The sequence below is a fragment of the Nicotiana tabacum genome, chromosome 9 (genome assembly GCF_000715075.1).
Source record: "Nicotiana tabacum cultivar K326 chromosome 9, ASM71507v2, whole genome shotgun sequence".
NCBI classification, from domain to species: Eukaryota; Viridiplantae; Streptophyta; class Magnoliopsida; order Solanales; family Solanaceae; genus Nicotiana; species Nicotiana tabacum.
The window spans coordinates 83,978,177-83,985,559 of NC_134088.1; positions in this window are offsets into that span (position 1 = coordinate 83,978,177).

Genomic DNA, 7,383 nt, shown 5'->3' on the forward strand with positions numbered 1-7,383 from the left:
GTAACTTGGTGACTAAATTGCCAGCAGGTAAAGTGTGAGCATCAGAGACCTGGTGGTTTACTTTAGAGATTAGATATTCCCAACTAATCAACTCATGACAATTTTCAAAATCACCCTCGGGCCCACGTGTCCGGATTCAGAAAATGTTTGAAGATAAACACTACCCATAACATTACGAACTCCAATATATAATTTATTCTCAATTCCATGTCCAATTTCATGGTAAAAATCCAAAAACACCAATTTCTAGGTTTTTCTTCAAAATCCCAAATTCTACAAATTTTCATGAATTTTCAAGCCTAAATTCGTATATTTAACTCACAAGTGGTAGAAATCACTTACCCCATTATGGAAAGTGAAAATGGTACTCCAAAATCGTTCCAAGGTCGACTTCCATGGATGAAATGAAGTGAAATTGAGCCAAACCCTCGTTTTAAAGAAACACACTGCCCAGCCTGACCTTCGCACCTGCGGTCAAATAGCCGCTTCTATGGCTCTGCACCTGCAGAAATTCCATCGCAGGTGCGGCTCTAGCTCGGCCCAACAGTCCCTGCATATGCGCCCCATGTAGCGCATCTGCGGTCACCATCACTTCTGCACTCGTGCACCTGCGCTTTTATGCCTGCTTCTACGGCCCAGGCCTTTTGGCCAGCCTCCGTTTCTGCGACCCTCATGGCCGCTTCTGTGGCTCCACACCTGCGGCCCTAACCTCGCAGGTGTGGTTACACCAGAAGACAACAGCCTCAACATTTCCCCCAAACACAACTCAATCTGTTAACCGTTCGGAATCCACCTGAGGCCCCCGGGGCCCCAACCAAACATACCAACAAGTCCTAAGACATCATACGAACTTAGTCGAGTCTTTAAATCACATCAAACAATGCTTAAAACACGAATCACCCTCCAATTCAAACTTAACGAACTTTGAAACTTCAACTTCTACAATCAATGCCGAAACCTATCAAATCACGTCCGATTGACCTCAAATTTTGCACACAAGTCATGATTGACATTACGGACCTACTCCAATTTTCGGAATCGGAATCCGACCCGAATATAAAAAAGTCCACTCCCGGTCATACTTTCCAAAAACCTTCAAATTTTTATTTTTCGCCAAAAGACCCCGAAACGACCTACAGACCTCCAAATCCACTTTCGGATGCGCCCTTAAGTCCAGAATCAACATACGGAGCTATTTCCATACTCGGAATCCCAATCGGACATCGATAACATTGAATTGCGCCTCAACCCATTTTTTATGAAATTCTTCCAAAATGTCAACTTCCACAATAGGCGTCGAAACGCTCCCGGGTCATTCAAAATCCGATCCGGACATACGCTTAAGTCCAAAATCATCATACGAACTTGTTGGAACCTTCAAATTCCGATTCCGAGCTCGTATACTCAAAAATCATACTTTAGTTAATTCCTCCAACCTAAGGCTTCCAAAATTAAAATTCTCTTTCCAAATCAACTCCGAACTTCCCGAAATTAAATTCCGACCACGCATACAAGTCATAATACCTGAAGTGAATCTATTCAAGGTCTCAAACCACTGAACGACGCACTAAAGCTCAAAATAATCGGTCGGGTCGTTGCATTGATTTGTTTCAATCGTTGATAATATGCTAGGTATTTGTGTTTCCCCCCGAATAGCGAGGGGATTCCTACAGACAAAGTGAAACATGTTAATAAATTTTGTTCTCTAGGTGTTTGACAAAATTCTTCAATCAAGTTTTCTATTAGATTTCTTATGCATGGTCTTGTCTTTTGTTTTCTCTTGTTTCATTCTTTGGTTGCATTTTGAGTTGGGCATTTTGACGCACGAATAGGAAATCTCTGCCTGACATTGCAAAGAAATTTCATTAGCTTAAGTGGTGTTTTTGAGTTGAAAGCTTTCTTTCTATCTTCGTTTTAAATAGTCATCAAGATTGATTTTCCTTTGCTTAAGAAATGATTTTGGTTTACTAACAGAGATATCGCGAGTGGCAGTGGCGCAAGGTTTGAAATTCATGTATTATGTAGATAGCTCTGCAATTTGGATCCTTCTTTAGCTACAATTATTTTGGTATATTTTTACCAACAAAGCGGACATCATTTAATAAAAAATTACAATGTATGAATCGATTGAAACAATAGTTATTTTACTGCTTGGCCGGAAAAATTTTAACATCCTGCTATAAATTTGATCAATTAAAGAGAATTCCCTTTCCTTTCTTCTGGATACCATGAAACCTTTGTTGTCAAATAAAATCTAAATGGTGACTAAATGGAGTACTTGTGATATTCGAATTTGACACTTGCCTCCTACCTCCATGACAGAGGCGCAACATGTTTCTTCTTTTTTAGTTTCTCTTGCTGATATGTGACCTCTAAACTAAGTTATCTATTGTATGTTAATATAAGATATATACTCACCGACTCTTTGGATGGTTTATCGAACGACTAGGTAATATAATTTACGGAAAATAGTCAAAATTGTACTCGAACTATCGAAAATAGCTCAAATATACCCTCCGTTTATTTTTGGTATCAAATTTGTCCTCGCCGTCTAAAAATTGAACCATTATTGCTTTAAAAACTAACGGCTGCCACATCAGCTTTTGGACATATTTAAATATTATGGAAAATGGTCAAAATTGCTCTCGAACTATCAAAAATAGCTCAATTATATCCTCAGTTTGTGTTTGGTACCAAATATGTCCTTGACATCTAAATATTGGACCATTACTGCCCTAAAAACTAACGGCCGTCACGTGAGCTCATGTGAACAACAAAAGTCTATCTCCAACAGACAGTCCTCCATCTTGACAAAAGCCCCCACGGATAAAATTTCTTTCTCCATTTTCATTCGTTGACTCATCTAAGTGTTGCTCCTTCCAAATAATTAAAGCTACACCAATCTTATTATGAGAAATTTAGTTGGGCTATTCTTAAGATTCACAAATCTGTAAAAAAATTCAATATATTATACAAGAAATAAAATATTAATTTTTATCACTTAAAATCAGAAATCTTATCACAAAAATAGTGGAGAACAACAAAAGCTGCATATTGTATTATTCCCATGGCTAGCTATCCAAGCTCATAGCTCAAAAATGTCACAAATTAGTTGCAAAGATATATCCTTTTAAAAACAACTCTCATAAAAAACTCGAAAACCATTAGAATGAGACCATCCTCTAAAATACTATACCTTTCCACTTCCGGGCTTCATCAACAGAAAAGAAAAGAAGACCGACCGCAAAGACCTAGACCCAAAACTTCATAAAAAGATACACTTTTTAGACACTACCTAATCCTTCCCATCCTCACTGGCATAGCTAGCAGGCCACTTGAAGAGCTTCACTGCGCCTTCACGGGAAATGCAGTAACCCCTCGCAGAAAATGGGTTCTTGCGGGTGGAGAAGTTTTTTTTTTGTGTCATGTTGTACTGGCATGTCAACATGATTATAGTATTTAAATAGGTCCAAAAGCTGATGTGGCAGTCGTTAGATTTTAGGGCAAGGACATATTTGGTACCAAACACAAACGGATGATATAATTGAGCTATTTTTGACAGTTCAAGGGCAATTTTAACCTTTTTTCCGTAATATTTAAATATGTCCAAAAGCTGATGTGGCAGCCATTAGTTTTTAGGGCAATAATGATCCAATTTTTAGACGGCGAGAACAAATTTGGTACCAAAAACAAATGAAAGTTATATTTAAGCTATTTTTGATAGTTCCGATACAATTTGGACCCTTTTCTGTATAATTTAATTAGAAATGGATGTATAACATTTTGTTAACGGTTGACCTTACAATACAAACTGTAAACAAACTATCAAATAATATTTTAACGTATCTAAATATGTGCACTTATACAATTTCGCTGATAATTTATATCGAGTACAAAAATCTATCTGATAAATTAAAAAGGATACGATTAAGACAACAAACTTCCCTTACCTTCGGTGCTTTTAGCATTACTTCTGACATTGTATAAAATCATTGAATATAAAATATTTGATACTTTCTTTTCAGGATAAATACACAAAGGAAAAGTTTTTACCTGTTTGTATACGGTCGAAATAGATTTCGGCCTTCCTACGTTCGATCGAGTTCGAGTGTTAAGAAGTCGGAACGATATTTTGGGAGTGAGCTCTGAGGTCGGTACTAACGAACCTCGAGCCCGAAGGTCGCTCGAGGAGGCGACTCGATAATCCTATCGAGCCCGTGACCGAATCGATCCGCAAGGCACTGCTTCGAGGTCGGAAATGCGCGACACCCATCTCGAAGGTCGAACTCGATCCAAGATCGAAGGGCCCGACCCAGTAACGAGTTCGAGCTAGTATCGAGCTCACAGACAAGAGCCGTTGCAACCACACCAACAAAGAGAATCTTGGCGGGAATCAAGGAAGAGACAAGTCATCATTGGTCTTTCACTACATGTTTTATTTTATTATTTTTTGGTAATGACCCTCTTCTATAAAAGGGGGAATCCTTGTAAGCTAGGAAGGTGGAACATAAAAAAAGGATCACTTCCTCTAGATATTGATAGTAATCCCCTTGTACTTGTTTTACTTATTCATTCTTTTTGGTTATTATTTTCGTTCTTATAGTCAGCAATACACATATTTCCATTTCTCTACGCGATTTATATCAAATTGTATCGCATATCCTTAGAACCATCCACAAATCTAACGTTATCCGATTTTTTCGGTAAACACTAACGTTATCCGATTTTTTTGGTAAACAGTTTGGCGCCCACCGTGGGCTAAGGGTAACAGTGATCATTTGATATAAACCTACAGTACACGCCAGTTTGCAACTTCAAATCAGCAATGGCTTCACCTATCGACCACGAAGCCGGCCTTCAAGATGAAACCAACAACTTGGTACCCGGAGCCGGAAGGCCACTCGATGAAGGCGCTGAGGCTCGAATCGAAGCACCCGAAATTCAAGCCGAAGTATCATTGGATGTCAATTCACAAATAGCTCTAGAGGCGAATCAGCGTTCCGAACCGGAAAGGAGCATTCAGGGTGGTACTCAATCCGTAGGTCGAGACACCCATAACGTGGAAGAGATCGGAGTCAGCTTACGGATGATCTTCGAGATGTTACAAGCCCAGCAAATAGCGATAGCTCAGTTGCAGAGCCAAACTCAGGTACAAAGCAGGCCGGAGCCCAATCCGCTTCGAGAAGTCACCCACAGAACGGAACCAGCCATAGAGAAGCCAAATGAGCAAGAATCGGGGACTACTCCCGAAATTACTAAATTGCTCGAAGAACTCACAAAACGAGTCGAAGCCAACGATAAAAAAGTAGAAACATATAATTCCAGGGTCGACCAGATCCCGGGGGCTCCACCAATGATAAAAGGGCTAGATTCGAAAAAATTCATTCAAAAGCCTTTTCCCTCGAGTGCAGCCCCAAAACTAATCCCCAAAAAATTCCGTATGCCCGAAATACCCAAATTTAACGGAACGACTGACCCCAACGAGCACATCACTTCTTACACGTGTGCCATCAAGGGAAATGATTTGGAAGATGATGAGATCGAATCTGTATTAATAAAAAAATTCGGTGAAACCCTGTCAAAAGGGGCAATGATATGGTATCATAATTTACCATCTAACTCCATTGATTCTTTTTCTATGCTTGTAGATTGATTCGTAAAAGCTCATGCCGGAGCCATAGAGGTCGAAACCAGAAAGTCGGACCTGTTCAAGGTAATGCAAAAGGATAACGAGTTTCTAAGGGAGTTCGTAGCTCATTTTCAAATGGAACGAATGGATCTGCCACCAGTCACAGACGATTGGGTTGTTCAAGCTTTCATTCAAGGTCTAAATGAGCGGAGCTCGAGGGCTTCGTGGCGGCTGAGGCAAAATCTGATCGAGTACCCAGCTATTACTTGGACCGATGTGCACAATCGATATCAATCCAAAATAAGAGTCGAAGATGACCAGTTGACTTCTAGGACCATTATGAAAAAGCAAAAGTCGACCAGAGACGATACCAGCCATATAGTGGAAACAATACTACTGCTGAGTATCCGTGGCCTCTTTAAAATCAACCTCGTACACATGGAGGCTTTATCATTGAACGCATCTGTGATGATTATCAAGTTCGGTGCAAAGGAAATTACTTCGTTATTTCATGACAAACATTGTCTCAACGGGAAACGTTATAAGGGCCAAACGGTCAAAACGAACCATGCTTATATAGTTGGCCCGAGCCCTGATGCAAAATATGAACCCATGTATAATGAAATGCAAAGAAAGCTCTCCTCCTTACCGATATTCTATGTTCAAGATTTATTATGCAAACAGGATCGAGTTAGAATCATTCACTCGATTGCCAAGCCTACGGGCTACCTTTATTTCGAGTTCGAGCAATCACTCACTCGACCATTAAGCCTACGGGCTACTTTGACTATTACGCCTACGGGCTACAGTGCATCGAGTTCGAATCATTCACTCGATTGCCAAGCCTACGGGCTACCTTTATTTCGAGTTCGAGCAATCACTCACTCGACCATTAAGCCTACGGGCTACTTTAACTATTACGCCTACGGGCTACATTGCATCGAGTTCGAATCATTCACTCGATTGCCAAGCCTACGGGCTACCTTTATTTCGAGTTCGAGCAATCACTCACTCGACCATTAAGCCTACGGGCTACTTTAACTATTATGCCTACGGGCTACATTGCATCGAGTTCGAATCATTCACTCGATTGCCAAGCCTACGGGCTACCTTTATTTCAAGTTCGAGCAATCACTCACTCGACCATTAAGCCTACGAGCTACTTTAACTATTACGCCTACGGGTTATATTTCATCGAGTACGAATCATTCACTCGATTGCCAAGCCTACGGGCTACCTTTATTTTTGGAGTTCGAGCAATCACTCACTCGACCACTAAGACTACGGGCTACCTTTATTTCGAGTTCGAGCAATCACTCACTCGACCATTAAGCCTACGGACTACTTTAACTATTACGCCTACAGGCTACATTGCATCGAGTTCGAATCATTCACTCGATTGCCAAGCCTACGGGCTACTTTATCTATTACACCTATGGGCTACATTGCATCGAGTTTGAATCATTCACTCGATTGCCAAGCCTACGGGCTACCTTTATTTGGAGTTCGAGCAATCACTCACTCGACCATTAAGCCTACGGGCTACTTTAACTATTATGCCTACGGGCTACATTGCATCGAGTTCTAATCATTTGCTCGATTGCCAAGCCTACGGGCCACATTTATTTTGAGTTCGAGCAATCACTCACTCGACCATTAAGCCTACGGGCTACTTTAACTATTACGCCTGCGGGATACATTGCATCAAGTTTGAATCATTCACTTGACTGCTAAGCCTACGGGCTACCTTTATT